Raw genomic sequence first — 16,964 nt, forward strand, 5'->3', positions numbered from 1 at the left:
TTTCTAGTTTATTTTCGTAGAGGTGTTTATACTATTCTCTGATGGCAGTTTGTATTTCTGTGGGGTCGGTGGTGATATCCCCTTTATCATTTTTTATTGCGTCTATTTGATTCCTCTCTCTTTTCTTCTTTATTAGTCTTGCTAGCGGTCTGTCAATTTTGTTGATCTTTCCAAAAAACCAACTCCTGGATTCATTGATTTTTTGGAGGTTTTTTTTGTGTCTCTGTCTCCTTCATTTCTGCTCTGATCTTATTTATTTCTTGCCTTCTGCTAGCTTTTGAATGTGTTTGCTCTTGCCTCTCTAGTTCTTTTAATTGTGATGTTAGAGTGTGAATTTTAGATCTTTCCTGCTTTCTCGTGTGGGCATTTAGTGCTATAAATTTCCGTCTACACACTGCTTTAAATGTGTACCCGAGATTCTGGTATGTTGTATCTTTGTTCTTATTGGTTTCAAGGAACATATTTATTTCTGCTTTCATTTCGCTATGTGCCCAATAGTCATTCAGGAGCAGGTTGTTCAGTTTCCATGTAGTAGAGCGGTTTTGATTGAGTTTCTTAGTCCTGAGTACTAGTTTGATTGCACTGTGGTCTGAGAGACAGTTTGTTATAATTTCTGTTCTTTTACATTTGCTGAGGAGTGCTTTACTTCCAATTATGTGGTCAATTTTGGAATAAGTGCGATGTGGTGCTGAGAAGAATGTATAATCTGTTGATTTGGGGTGGAGAGTTCTATAGATGTCTATTAGGTCCGCTTGGTGCAGAGATGGGTTCAATTCCTGGATATCCTTGTTAACTTTCTGTCTCGTTGATCTGTCTAATGTTGACAGTGGAGTGTTGAAGTCTCCCATTATTGTTGTAGGGGAGTCTAAGTCTCTTTGTAAGTCTCTAAGGACTTGCTTTATGAATCTGGGTGCTCCTGTATTGGGTGCATATATATTTAGGTGAGTTAGCTCTTCCTGTTGAATTGATCCCTTTACCATTATGTAATGTCCTTCTTTGTCTCTTTTGATCTTTGATGGTTTAAAGTCTGTTTTATCAGAGACTAGGATTGCAACCCCTGCTTTTTTTTGTTCTCCATTTGCTTGGTAGTTCTTCCTCCATCCCTTTATTTTGAGCCTATGTATGTCTCTGCATGTGAGATGGGTCTCCTGAATACAGCAGACTGATGGGTCTTGACTCTTTATCCAGTTTGCCAGTCTGTGTCTTTTAATTGGACCATTTAGTCCATTTACATTTAAGGTTAATATTGTTATGTGTGAAATTTTTCCTGCCATTATGATATTAACTGGTTATTTTGCTCGTTAGTTGATGCAGTTTCTTCCTAGCCTCGATGGTCTTTACATTTTGGCATGTTTTACAATGGCTGGAACCAGTTGTTCCTTTCCATGATAGTGCTTCCTTTAGGGTCTCTTGTAAGGCAGGCCTGGTGGTGACAAAATCTCTAAGCATTTGCTTATCTGTGAAGGATTTTATTTCTCCTTCACTTATGAAACTTAGTTTGGCTGGATATGCAATTCTGGGTTTAAAATTCTTTTCTTTAAGAACGTTGAATATTGGCCCCCACTGTCTTCTGGCTTGTAGAGTTTCTGCCGAGAGATCTGTTGTTAGTTTGATGGGCTTCCCTTTGTGGGTAACCCGACCTTTCTCTCTGGCTGCCCTTAAGATTTTTTCCTTCAGTTGAACTTTCGTGAATCTGGCAATTACGTGTCTTGGAGTTGCTCTTCTCGAGGAGTATCTTTGTGGTGTTCACTGTATGTCCTGAATTTGAATGTTGGCCTGCCCTACTAGGTTGGGGAAGTTCTCCTGGATGATATCCTGAAGTGTTTTCCAACTTGGTTCCATTGTCCCCCTCACTTTCAGGTACCCCAATCAGACGTAGATTTTATCTTTTTACACAATCCCATACTTCTTGCAGGCTTTGTTCATTTCTTTTTCTTCTTTTTCCTTTTGGTTTCTCTTCTCACTTCATTTCATTCATTTGATCCCCAATAGCTGATACTCTTTCTTCCAGTTGATCGAGTCGGTTACTGAAGCTTGTGCATTTGTCACGTATTTCTCATGTCATGGTTTTCATCTCTGTCATTTCGTTTATGACCTTCTCTGCATTAATTAGTCTAGCTGTCAATTCTTCCACTCTTTTTTCAAGATTTTTAGTTTCTTTGCGCTGGGTATGTAATTTCTCCTTTAGCTCTGTGAAGTTTGATGATCTGAAGCCTTCTTCTCTCATCTCATCAAAGTCATTCTCTGACCAGCTTTGATCCATTGCTGCTGATGGGCTGCGCTCCTTTGCAGGGGGAGATGCGCTCTTATTTTTTGAATTTCCAGCTTTTCTTCTCTGGTTTTTCCCCATCTTTGTGGTTTTATCTGTCTCTGGTCTTTGATGATGGTGACGTACTGATGGGGTTTTGGTAAATTCTGACAGTCAGGACCCTCAGCTATAAGTCTGTTGGAGATTGCTTGAGGTCCACTCCAGACCCTGTTTGCCTGGGTATCAGCAGCAGAGGTTGCAGAAGATAGAATATTGCTGAACAGCGAGTGTACCTGTCTGATTCTTGCTTTGGAAGCTTCCTCTCAGGGGTGTACTCCACCCTGTGAGATGTAGGGTGTCAGACTGCCCCTAGTGGGGGATGTCTCCCAGTTAGGCTACTCAGGAGTCAGGGACCCACTTGAGCAGGCCCGTCTGTCCCTTCTCAGATCTCAACCTCCCTGTTGGGATATCCACTGCTCTCTTCAAAGCTGTCAGACAGAGTCCTTTGCGTCTGCAGAGGTTCTGCTGCTTTTTTTTGTTGTTGTTATTTATCTGTGCCCTGTCCCCAGAGTTGGAGTCTACAGAGACAGGCAGGTTTCCTTGATCTGCTGTGAGCTCCACCCAGTTCGAGCTTCCCAGCGGCTTTGTTCACCTACTTAAGCCTCAGCAATGGCGGGCGCCCCTCCCCCAGCCTCGCTTCTGCCTTGCAGTCAGATTGCAGACTGCTGTGTTAGCAATGAGGGAGGCTCCCTGGGCGTGGGACCCTCCTGGCCAGGTGTGGGATATATTCTCCTGGTGTTCCCGTTTGCTTAAAGCGCAGTATTGGGGTGGGATTTACCGGATTTTCCAGGTGTTGTGTGTCTCAGTTCCCCTGGCTAGGAAAAGGGATTCCCTCCCCCCTTGCACTTCCCAGGTGAGGCGATGCCTCGCCCTGCTTCAGCTCTCGCTGTTTGGGCTGCAGCAGCTGACCAGCTCCGATTGTCCGGCACTCCCTAGTGAGATGACCCCAGTTGAAAATGCAGAAATCACCGGCTTCTGTGACACTCGCACTGGGAGTTGGAGACTGGAGCTGTTCCTATTTGACCATCTTGCTCCGCCCCCCTGGAGTGGCAGCATTCTTTTCATGGAGCAGTTTGCTAACACTATTGTCATGGAGTCGGCAAAGGGATATTTGGAAGCACATTGAGGCCTATAGTGAAAAAGGAAATATCCTCAGATAAAAACTGGATAGACACGTTCCGAGAAAATGCTTTGTGATGTGTGAATTCATCTCACAGAGCTACACTGTTGTTTTCATTGCATAGTTTGGTCACAATATTTTCTTGTCACCACAGGCTTCAATGTCATCCAAAATATTCCATCTCAGATTCACCTTAAACAGTGACAAAGGAAACATAATCAGATGAAAATGAAAAAGAATTCTTCTGAGTAACTGCTTTGTGTTGTGTCAATTCATCTCACAGAGTTTCACTGTTCTTTTCATTGGGCAGTTTGCTAACACTGTTTTATTGGAATCTGCAATGGGATACTTTGGTGTGCATTGAAGCTTACGGTGACAAAGGTAATGTCCTCAGACAAAAACTAGAAAGAAGCTTTCCGAAAAACTGCTTTCTGATTTGTGAGTTGATCTGAGTTACACGATTCTTTTCATGGAGCAGTTTGGTAGTACTGTTTTTGGGGAATTTGAGAAGGGATATTTTGCATGACATTGAAGCCTCTGGTGACAAAGGGAGTATCATCAGATAGAAACTAGAAAGAAGCTTCCTTAGAAATTTTTTGTGATGTGTGAATTTATCTCACAGAGCTACACCTTTCTTTTCATGTAGCAGTTTGCTGACTCTGCTTTCGTGGAATTTGCAAAGGGATATTTCGGAGCCCATTGAGGCCTATGGTGAAAAAGTAGATATCTGGAGTAGAAACTAGAAGGAGGCTTTCTGAGAAACTGCTTTGTGATATGTGAATTCATCCCACAGAGTTACACTGTTCTTTTCATTGAGCAGTATCATAACATTATTTTCGTGGAATCTGCAGTAGGATATTTGAGAGTGCATTGAAGCCTATGGTGACAAAGGGAATATTCTCAGATAAAAAAGAAGCTTTCTGAGAGACTGCTTTGTAATGTGTGAATTCATCTCACAGAGTCACACTGCTCTTTTCACTGAGCAGTTTGCTAAAACTGTTTCCTTGGAATCTGTAATAGGATATTGTGGAACTCATTGAACATATGGTGACAAAGGAAATATCCTCATATTAAAACTAGAAAAAACCTTTCTGAGAAACTGCTTTGTGTTGTGTTAACTCATCTGACGGAGATACACGATTCTTTTCATGGATCAGTTCAGTAGCACTTTTTTTGTGATGTCTGAGAAGGGATATTTGAGAACGCATGGAAGCTAACATTGGGAAAGGAATATTCTGAGATAAAAACTAGAAAGAAGTTTTCTGTGAAACTTCTTTGTGATGGGTGAATTCATCACACAGAGTTACACCTTTATTTTCTTTGAGCACTTTGGTAGCACTGTTTTTATGGAATCTGCAAAGGGATATTCAGGAGCTCTTAGGGGCCTCTGGTGAAAAAGAAATAACTTCAGATCAAAACTGGAGAGAAGCATTTTGAGAAACGGTTTTGTGATCCGTGTATTCACTTCATAGAGTTTAACCTTTTGTTGATTGAGCTATCAGTCATCACTGTTTGTGGTGCCTGAGAAGAGTTATTTAGGAGCACATTGAAGCCTATGGTGACAAAGGAAATACAATCAGACAATAAAGAAGGAGAAGCTTTCTGAGAAACTGCTTTGTGATGTGTATTCGTCTCACACATTTACAACTTTATTTTCATTCAGCCATTTGCTAACACTATTTTCGTGGAATCTGCAAAGGGATATTTGCAAGCGCATTGAGGCAAACTCATAAAAGGTCATATATTTAGATAAAAAGAAGAAAGGAGCTTTCTGAGAAATTGCTTTGTGATTTGTGAATTCATCACATAGAGTTACTCAATTCTTTTCCTGGAGCAGTTTGGTAGCATTGTTTTTGGGGAATCTGAGAAGGAATATTTTGGATCACATTGAAGCCTGTGGTGATAAGAAATATCCTCAGATAAAATCTAGAAACTTCCTGAGAAACTTCTTCGTGACGTGGGAATAAACCTCACGGAGTTACAACGTTCTTTTCATTGAGAAGTGTGATAATAATTTTTTAGTGGAAAAAACTATTTTCGTGGAATCTGCAAAGGGGTATTCGCGAGTACATTGAGGCCTATGGTGAAAAAGGAACTATCCTCAGACAAAAACTAGAATGAAGACTTCTGAGAAACTGCTTTGTGATTTGTGAATTCATCTCAGAGTTACATGATTCTTTTCATGGAGCAGCTTGTTAGCGCTGATTTTGTGGAATCTGAAAATGGATATCGCATTGAAGCCTATGGTGAGAAAGCTTATGGTGACAAAGGAAATATCCTTAGATAAAAACTAGAAAAATTATTTCTGAGAGAGTGCTTTGTCATGTGCCAATTCATCTCCCAGAGTTACACTTTCTTTTCATGGAGCAGTTTGCCAACACTGTGTTCATGAAATCTACAAAGCAATATTTGGGAGCACTTTGAGGCCTATGGTGTTAAAGGTAATATCCTCAGATAAAATCCAGAAAGAAACGTTCTGAGAAAATGCTTTATAATTTATGAATTGATCTCACAGAGTTGTATTGTTCTTTTCATTGAGCAGCTTGCTAACACTGTTTTCTTGGAATCTGCAATGATATATTTCAGAGTGAATTGAAGCTTATGGTGACAAAGGAAATATCCTCATATAGAAACAAGAAAGAAGCTTTCTGAGAAACCACTTTGTGATGTTTTAATTCACTTCACAGAGCTACACAGTTCTTTTTATGGATCATTTTGCTAGCAGTGTTTTGGGGAATCTGAGAATGGATATTTTGGATCTCATTTAAGCCTAAGGTGATTAAGGAAATATCCTCAGATAAAAACTGCAAACAAGCTTTCTGAGAAACTGCTGCATGATGTGTTAATTCATCTCACTGAATTAAAACTTTCTTCTCATGGAGCAGTTGGCTAACACTGTTTTCATGGAATCAGCCCAGAGATATTTGGGAGCACAATGTTGCTATAATGAAAAAGGAAATATCCTCAGGAAAAAAAAACTAGAAAAAAGCTTTCTGAGAAACTGCTTTGTGATGACTGAATTCACCTCACAGACTTACACATGTTTTTTCCATTGAGCAGTTCACTAACACTGTTTTCTTGGAATCTGCAATGGGATATTTAAAAGTCCACTGAAGCTTTCTGTGATAAAGGAAAAATTCTCCTACAAAAACTAGAAAGAAGCTTTCTGAGAAACTGCTTTGTGATGTATTAATTCATCATTCAGAGTTACACGATACTTTTTTGTTTTCTTTTAAGTGTTGACTTTTCTTTATTTTTTATTTTGCAAATAAGGAAAATTATTTTTATTTTTTATTTTTTTATTTTTCCTTAATCTCTATTTGTTTTTTTTTTGTTTTCTTTTTTTTCTTTTTTTAATATACTTTAAGATCTAGGGCACATGTGCATAACGTGCAGGTTTGTTACATATGTATACTTGTGCCATGTTGGTGTGCTACACCCATCAACTCGTCAGCACCCATCAATTCATCATTTATATCAGGTATAACTCCCAATGCAATCCCTCCCTCCTCCCCCCTCCCCATGATAGGCCCCAGTGTGTGATGTTCCCCTTCCCGAGTCCAAGTGATCTCATTGTTCAGTTCCCACCTATGAGTGAGAACATGCAGTATTTGGTTTTCTGTTCTTGTGATAGTTTGCTAAGAATGATGGTTTCCAGCTGCATCCATGTCCCTACAAAGGACGCAAACTCATCCCTTTTTATGGCTGCATAGTATTCCATGGTGTATATGTGTCATATTTGCTTAATCCAGTCTGTCACAGATGGACATTAGGGTTGATTCCAAGTCTTTGCTATTGCGAATAGTGCTGCAATAAACATACGTGTGCATGTGCCTTTATAGCAGCATGATTTATAATCCTTTGGGTATATACCCAGTAATGGGATGGCTGGGTCATATGGTACACCTAGTTCTAGATCCTTGAGGAATTGCCATACTGTTTTCCATAATGGTTGAACTAGTTTACAATCCCACCAACAGTGTAAAAGTGTTCCTATTTCTCCACATCCTCTCCAAAACCTGTTGTTTCCTGACTTTTTAATGATTGCCGTTCTAACTGAAGTGAGATGGTATCTCATTGTGGTTTTGATTTGCATTTCTCTGATGGCGAGTGATGATGAGCATTTTTTCGTGTGTCTGTTGGCTGTATGTCTTCTTTTGAGAAATGTCTGTTCATATCCTTTGCCCACTTTTTGATGGGGTTGTTTGTTTTTTCCTTGTGTATTTGTTTGAGTTCTTTGTAGATTCTGGGTATTAGCCCTTTGTCAGATGAGTAGATTGCAAAATATTTCTCCCATTCTGTAGGTTGCCTGTTCACTCTGATGAAAGTTTCTTTTGCTGTGCAGAAGCTCTTTAGTTTAATTAGATCCCATTTGTCAATTTTGGTTTTTGCTGCCGTTGCTTTTGGTGTTTTAGACATGAAGTCGTTGCCCATGCCTATGTCCTGAATGGTATTACCTAGATTTTCTTCTAGGGTTTTTATGGTATTAGGTCTAACGTTTAAGTCTCTAATCCATCTTGAATTAATCCTCGTATAAGCTGTAAGGGAAGGATCCAGTTTCAGCTTTCTACTTATGGCTAGCCAATTTTCCCAGCACTATTTATTAAATAGGGAATCCTTTCCCCATTTCTCGTTTCCCTCAGGTTTGTCAAAGATCAGATGGCTGTAGATGTGTGGTATTATTTCTGAGGACTCTGTTCTGTTCCATTGGTCTATATCTCTGTTTTGGTACCAGTACCATGCTGTTTTGGTTACTGTAGACTTGTAGTATAGTTTGAAGTCAGGTAGCGTGATGCCTCCAGCTTTGTCCTTTTGACTTAGGATTGTCTTGGCAACGCGGGCTCTTTTTTGGTTCCATATGAACTTTAAAGCAGTTTTTTCCAATTCTGTGAAGAAACTCATTGGTAGCTTGATGGGGAAGGCATTGAATCTATAAATTACCTTGGGCAGTATGGCCATTTTCACGATATTGAATCTTCCTATCCATGAACATGGTATGTTCTTCCATTTGTTTGTGTCCTCTTTTATTTCACTGAGCAGTGGTTTGTAGTTCTCCTTGAAGAGGTCCTTTGCATCCCTTGTGAGTTGGATTCCTAGGTATTTTATTCTCTTTGAAGCAATTGTGAATGGAAGTTCATTCCTGATTTGGCACTCTGTTTGTCTGTTACTGGTGTATAAGAATGCCTGTGATTTTTGCACATTAATCTTGTATCCTGAGACTTTGCTGAAGTTGCTTATCAGCTTAAGGAGATTTTGGGCTGAGAGAATGGGGTTTTCTAAATATGGAATCATGTCATCTGCAAACAGGGACAATTTGACTTCTTCTTTTCCTAACTGAATACCCTTGATTTCTTTCTCTTGCCTGATTGCCATAGCCAGAACTTCCAACACTATGTTGAATAGGAGTGGTGAGAGAGGGCATCCCTGTATTGTGCCAGTTTTCAAAGGGAATTTTTCCAGTTTTTGCCCATTCAGAATGATATTAGCTGTGAGTTTGTCATAAATAGCTCTTATTATTTTAGGTACGTTCCATCAATGTCCGAATTTATTGAGCGTTTTTAGCATGAAGGGCTGTTGAATTTTGTCAAAAGCCTTTTCTGCATCTATTGAGATAATCATGTGGTTCTTGTCTTTGCTTCTGTTTATATGCTGGGTTATGTTTATTGATTTGCAAATGTTGAACCAGACTTGCATCCCAGGGATGAAGCCCACTTGATCATGGTGGATAAGCTTTTTGATGTGCTGCTTGATCCGGTTTGCCAGTATTTTATTGAGGATTTTTGCATCGATGTTCTTCAGGGATATTGGTCAAAAATTCTTTTTCTTTGTTGTGTCTCTGCCAGGCTTTGGTATCAGGATGATGTTGGCCTCATAAGATGAGTTAGGGAGTTTTTCCTCTTTTTCTATTGATTGGAATAGTTTCAGAAGGAATGGTACTAGCTCCTTCTTGTACCTCTGGTAGAATTCAGCTGTGAATCCATCTGGTCCTGAACTTTTTTTGGTTGGTAGGCTATTAATTGTTGCCTCAATTTCAGAGCCTGCTATTGGTCTATTCAGGGATTCAACTTCTTCCTGGTTTAGTCTTGGAAGAGTGTAAGTATCCAGGAAATTATCCATTTCCTCTAGATTTTCTAGTTGATTTGCGTAGAGGTGTTTATAGTATTCTCTGATGGTAGTTTGTATTTCTGTGGGGTCGGTGGTGATATCCCCTTTATCATTTTTTATTGCGTCTATTTGATTCCTCTCTCTTTTCTTCTTTATTAGTCTTGCTAGCGGTCTGTCAATTTTGTTGATCTTTCCAAAAAACCAACTCCTGGATTCATTGATTTTTTGGAGGGTTTTTTGTGTCTCTATCTCCTTCAGTTCTGCTCTGATCTTAGTTATTTCTTGCCTTCTGCTAGCTTTTGAATGTGTTTGCTCTTGCCTCTCTTGTTCTTTTAATTGTGATGTTAGAGTGTCAAATTTACATCTTTCCTGCTTTCTCTTGTGGGCATTTAGTGCTATAAATTTCCCTCTACACACTGCTTTAAATGTGTCCCAGAGCTTCTGGTATGTTGTATCTTTGTTCTCATTGGTTTCAAAGAACATCTTTATTTCTGCCTTCATTTCGTTATGTACCCAGTAGTTTCAGGAGCAGGTTATTCAGTTTCCACGTATTTGAGCGATTTTGATTGAGTTCCTTAGTCCTGAGTTCTAGTTTGATTGCACTGTGGCTCTGAGAGACAGTTTGTTATAATTTCTGTTCTTGTACATTTGCTGAGGAGTGCTTTACTTCCAATTATGTGGTCAATTTTGGAATAAGTGCGATGTGGTGCTGAAAAGAATGTATATTCTGTTGATTTGGGGTGGAGAGTTCTATAGATGTCTATTAGGTCCGCTTGGTGCAGAGATGAGTTTAATTCCTGGATATCCTTGTTAACTTTCTGTCTCATTGATCTGTCTAATGTTGACAGTGGAGTGTTGAAGTCTCCCATTATTATTGTATGGGAGTCTAAGTCTCTTTGTAAGTCTCTAAGGACTTGCTTTATGAATCTGGGTGCTCCTGTGTTGGGTGCGTATATATTTAGGATAGTTAACTCTTCCTGTTGAATTGATATACTTTTCATGGATTAGTTTGATAACACTGTTTTTGGGGAATCAGATAACGAATATTTTGGATCGAATTGAAGCCTGTGGTGACAAACAAAATATCCTCAGATAAGACTAGTAAAAACGTTTCTGAGAAAGTACATTCTGATGTATGTATTCATCTCACAGAGTTACACCTTTCTTTTCATGGAGCGACTTGCAAACACTGTTTTTGTGGAATCAGCAAAGGGATATTTGGGAGCCCCTTGAGGCCTTTAGTGAAAAAACAAATATCCTCAGATGTAAACTAAAAAGCAGCTTTCTGAGAAACTGCTTTGCTATATGTGAATTCATCTCACACAGTTACACCGTTCTTTTCATTGAGCACTTTGATAACACCATTTTCATGGAATCTGCAATAGGATATTTGGGAGCACATTGAAGCCTATGGTGACAAAGGAAATATCCAGAGACAAAAACCAACAAGAATATTTCTGAGAAACTGCTTTAGGAAGTGTGAATTCATTTAACAGATTTACACCTTTCCTCTCATTCAGCACTTTCTTAACACTATATTGGTGGAATCTACAAAGGGATATTTGTGAGCGCATTGAGGAAAATGGTGAAAAGAATATATCCTCATACTAGAAAGAAGCATTCTGTGAAACTGCTTTTTGATGTGTGAATTCATCCCACAGAATTATACCTTTCTTTCATTGAGAAATTTAGTAATACTTTTTTCTTGGAATCTGCAATGGGATATTTTGGAGTGCATTGAGGAATATGGAGAAAAAGGAAATATTCTCAGATGAAATTTAGAAAGAAGCTGTCTGGGAAACAGTTTTGTGATGTGTGAATTTGTCTCAAAGAGTTACACCATACTTTTCATGGATCAGATTGGGAGCACTGTTTTGGGGTAATCAGAGAAGGCATATTGTGGATCACATTGAATCCTATGGTGACAAAGGAAATCTAATGAGATAAAAACTACAAAGAAGTTCTCTGAGGCACTTATTTTGATGTGTGTATTCATCTCACAGAGTAACAACTTTCTTTTCATGGACAAGCTTGCTAACACTGTTTTCGTGGAATCTGCAAAGGGATATTTGGGAGCTAGTTGAGGACTATGGTGAAGAAGGAAATATCCTCATATTAAAACTAGAGAAAAGCTTTCTGAGAAACTACATTGAGATTTGTGAATTCATCACACACAGTTACACAACTCTTTTCTTGGAACAGTTTACTAACACTGTTTTCATGGAATCTGTAATAGTATATTTTTGAGTGCATTGAAGCCTACGTTGACAAACGGAATATCCTCGGACCAAAACCAAAAGGAAGTTTTCTGGGAAATTGTTTGTGATGTGTGAATTCAGCTCACAGAGTTACACCTTTCTTTCCATGGAGCAGTTTGGTAGCACTGTTTTTGGTGTATTTGAGAAGGGATATTTTGGAATGCATTGAAGCCTATGGCAACAAAGGAAATATCCTCAGATAAAAACTACAAAGAAGCTTTCTGAGAAACCGCTTTGTGATGTGTGAATTCATCGTACAGAGTTTAACCATTCTTTTCATTGAGAACTTTGATAACATTGTTTTCATGGAATCTGCAATAGGATATTTGAGAGCGCATTGAAAGCTATGGTAACAAAGGAAATATCCTAAGATAAAAATTAGAAAGAAGCTTTCTGAGAAACTGCTTTCTGATATGTTAATTCATCTCACAGATCTACACTTTTCTTTTCATGGAGCACATTGCTAATACTATTTTCGTGAAATCTGCAAAGGGATATTCACTAGTGCAATGAGGCCTATTGTGAAAAAAATGAATATCCCCAGACAATAACTAGAAAGAAGTGTCCTGGGAAACTACTTTTTGACTTGTGAATTCATCTCACAGAGTTACATGATTCTTTTCATGGAGTTGTTTGGTAGTACAATTTTTGGCGAATCTGAGAAGGGATATTTTTTATTGCATTGAAGCATAGGGTGACAAAGGAAATATTCTCAAATGAAAACTAAAAAGAAGCTTTCTGAGAAACTCCTTTGTGATGTGTGAATTTATCTCACAGAGTTACACTACTCATTTCATTAGGCAGTATGCTAACACTGTTTTCTTGGAATCTGCAATGGGATACTTCACAGTGCACTGAAGCTTATGGTGTCGAAGGATATATCTTCAGACGAAAACTAGAAAGAAGCTTTCTGAGAAACTGCTATCTATTTTGTGAATTTATCTCACAGAGTTACAATTTCCTTTCATGGTGCAGTTTGGTAACACTGTATTTGTGAAATGTGAGAAAGGATATTTTGGATTGCATTGAAGCCTAGGCTGACAAAGGAAACATCCTCAGATAATAACTAGAAAGAAGCTTTCTGAGAAACTCTTTTGTGATGTGTGAATTTATCTCACAGAGTTACACCTTTCTTTTCATGGAGTAGTTTGCTAACACTATTTTCATTGAATCTGCAAAAGGATACTTGGGAGCCCATTGAGGCCTATGGGGAAAAAGGAATTATCCTCAGATAAAAACTAGAAAGAAACTTCCTGAGGAAGTTCTTTGTATTGTGTGAATTCATCTCACAGAGTTATGACTTACTTTTCATGGAGCAATTTTTCTAACACAGTTTTCATGGAATATGCAAAGGGATATTTGGGAGCGCATTGAGGTCTATAGTGAAAAAGGAAATATCCTCCTAGGAAAACCAAAAAGAAGCTTTCTGAGAAACTGCTTTGTGATGTGTGAATTCATCTCACAGAATTACACTGTAATTTTCATTGAGCAGTTTGATAAAACTGTTTTCATGGAATCTGCAATAGGATATTTGCTAGCGCATTCAAGCCTATGATGACAAAGAAAATATCCTCAGAGGAAAACTGAAAAGAAGCTTTCAGAGAAACTGCTTTGTAACGTGGAATTCAACTCTCAGAGTTACAGTGTTCCTTTCTTTGAGCAGTTTGCTACCCCTGTTTTCTTGGAATCTACAATGAGACTTTTTGGAGCACATTAAACTTATTGTGAAAAACTAAATATCCTCAGAGAAAAACTAGAAAGAAACATCCTGAGAAACTGGTTTGTGATGTGTGAATTCATCACACAGAGTTACACGACTCTTTTCACAGATCAGTTTCGTAGCACTGTTTTTGGGTAATCTGAGAAGGGATATTATGAATTACGTTGAAGCCTATGGTGACAAGGGAAATATCCTCAGATAAAAACTAGAAAGAAGCTTTCTGAGAAAGTTCCTTGTGATGTGTGAATTCATCTCACAGAGTTACACCTTTCTTTTCATGGAGCAGTTTGCTAACACTGTTTTGTGGAATCTGCAAAGGGATATTTGGGATGCATTGAGTCTTATAGTGAAAAAGGAAATATCATCAGATAAAAATTAGAAAGAAGCTTTCTGGGAAATGCTTTGTGATGTATGAATTCATCTCACAGAGTTACACCATTCTTTTCATGGAGCAGTTTCATAACACTGTTTTCGTGGAACCTGCAATAGGATATTCGGGAGTGCTTTGAAACCTATGGTGACAAAGGAAATATCCTCAGACAAAAACCAAAAAGAAGCTTTCTGAGAAACTGCTTTGTGATTTGTCAATTCTTCTCACAGAGTTACACCTTTGTTTTCATGGATCAGTTTCCTAGGACTGTTTTTGGGGAATCTGAGAAGGGATATTTGGATCGCACTGAAGCCTATGCTTATCATAGGAAATGCCATCATGAAAAAACTAGAAAGAAGCATTCTGAGAATCTTCTTTGTGATGTTTGAATTCAAGGCACAATGTTACACTGTACTTTTCATGGAGCAATTTGCTAGCCCTGTTTACCTGGAATCTACAATGGCGTATTTCAGAGTGCATTGAAACTTAGTGTGAAAAAGGAAATATCCTCAGAGAAAAAGAAGAAAGAAGCTTTCTGAGTAACTGCTTTGTGATGTGTGAATTCATATCAGAGAGCTACACTGTTCTTTTCATTGAGCTGATTGCTGACATTCTTTTCTTGGAATCTGCAGTGGTATATTTTGGAGCACCTTGAAGCTTATGGTGATAAAGGAAATATCCTCATATAAAAATGGGAAAGATACTTTCTGAGAAACTGCTTTGTGATATGTTAATTAATCTCACAGTGTTACATGATTGTTTTCATGGTTCAGTGTGATAGCACTGTTTTTGGGGAATCTGAGACGGGATACTTCGGAACGCCTCAAAGCCTATGGCTACAAAGGAAATATCCTCAGATAAAACTGGAAAGAAGCTTTCTGAGAAAGTTCTTTGTGATGTGTGAATTCACCTCACAGAGCTACACTGTACTTTTCTTTGAGCTGTTTGATAACACTGTTTTCATGGAGTCTGTATTAAGATATTTGGTAGTTCCTTGAAGCCTATGGTGACAAAGGAAATATCCTCAGGAAAAAAAAATAGTAAAATCTTTCTGAGAAACTGCTTGTTGATGTGTGAATTCATCTCACAGCGTTACTCTCTACTTTTCATTGAGCAGCTTGCTAACACTGTTTTCGTGGAATGATCACAGGGACATTTGGGAGTGCATTGAGGCCTATAGTGAAAAAGGAAATATCCTCAGATACAAATTAGAAAGAAGCTTTCAGAGAAAGTTATTTGTAATGTGTGAATTCATCTCACAGAATTACACTTTCCTTTTCATGCAGCAGTATTCTAACACTGTTTTCATGGAGTCTGCAAAGGGATATATGGGAGTGCACTGAGGTCTATCATGAAAAAGCAAATATCCTCAGGAAAAAAGTAGAAAGAAGCTTTCTGAGAAACTGCTTTGTGATGTGTGAATTCATCTCACAGAGACACACAGTTGTTTTCATTGAGCCGTTTGATAACACTGTTTTCCTAGAATCTGCGATGGGATGTTTCAGAGTGCATTTAAGCTTATGGTGACAAGGGAAATATCCTCAGACATAAACTAGAATGAAGTTTTCTGAGAAACAGCTTTGTGATTTTTGAATTCACCTCACAGAGTTACACGGTTCTTTTCCTTGAGTAGTTTGGTAGCACTGTTTTTCGGGAATCTGAGAAGGGATATTTTGGATCGCATTGAATCCTTTGGTGACAAAGGGAATATCCTCATATAAATACTAGAAAGAACTTTTCTGAGAAACAGCATTGAATTGTGTTATTTCATCTCACAGTGTTACAAGATTATTTTCATGGATCAGTCTGTTAGCACTGTGTTTGGGGAATCTGAGAAATGATATTTTGGATCATATGGAAGCCCACAGTGACAAAGGAAATATCCTCAGGTAAAAACTACAAAGAAGCTTTCTGAGAAAGTTCTTTGTGATGTGTGAATTCATATCACAGTGATACACCTTTCTTTTAATTTAGCAGTTTCCTAACACTGTTTTCATGGAATCTACAATAGGATATTTGGGAGTGCATTAAGGTCTATGGTGACCAAAAACATATCCTTAGGTAAAAACCAAAAAGAATCTTTCTGAGAAACTGCTTTGTGATGTGTGAATTCATCTCACAGAGTTACACTATTCTATTTATTAAGCAGTTTGCTAAAACTGTTTTCTTGGAATCTGAATGAGATATTTCAGAGCATATTGAAGCTTATGGTGACAAAGCAAATATCCTAAGAAAAAAACCAGAATGAAGATTTCAGAGAAACTACTTTGTGACATTTGAATTCATCTCACCGAGTTACATTATTCTTTTCATGTATCAGTTTCGTAGCATTGCTTTTTGGGAATCTGAGACGGGATATTTTGGATCACACTGAAGCCTATGGTGACAAAGGAAAAATCCTCCTATAAATACCAGAAAGCAGCTCTCTGAGAAACTGCTTTGATGTGTTAATTCATCTCACAGCGTTACACGATTTTTTTCATGGATGAGTCTGCTAGCGCTATTTTTCAGGAATCTGAGAAAGGATATTTTGGATCGCATTGAAGCTTATGTTGAAAAAGGAAATATACTTAGATAAAAACCAGAAGGAAGTTTTCTGAAGGAAGTTCTTTTTGATGTGTGAATTCATCTCATAGGGTTACACCTTTCTTTTCAGTGAGCAGTTTTCTGACACTGTTTCCTTGGAATCTGCATTGGCATATTTCGAGTGCATTGAGCTTAGAGTGACAAACGAAATATCATCATATAAAAACTAGAAAGAAGCTTTCTGAGAAATTCCTTTGTGATATGTTAATTCATCTCCCAGAGTTACACAATTCTTTTCAGGGATCAGTTTGGTAGCACTGTTTTTGGGGAATCTGAGAAGGGATATTTTGGATCACACTGAAGCCTATGGTGACAAAGGAAATATCCTCAGATAAAAACTAGAAAGAAAATTTCAGATAAAGTTCTTTGTGATGTGTGAATTCATCTCAGGGAATTACATCTTTCTTTTCATGGAATAGTTTGCTAACCCTGTTTTCGTGGAATCTGCAAAGGGATATTCGGGAGTACATTGAGGCCTATAGTGAAAAAGGAAATAT

This window comes from Rhinopithecus roxellana, chromosome 19, assembly GCF_007565055.1.
Source record: "Rhinopithecus roxellana isolate Shanxi Qingling chromosome 19, ASM756505v1, whole genome shotgun sequence".
Lineage (NCBI taxonomy): Eukaryota > Metazoa > Chordata > Mammalia > Primates > Cercopithecidae > Rhinopithecus > Rhinopithecus roxellana.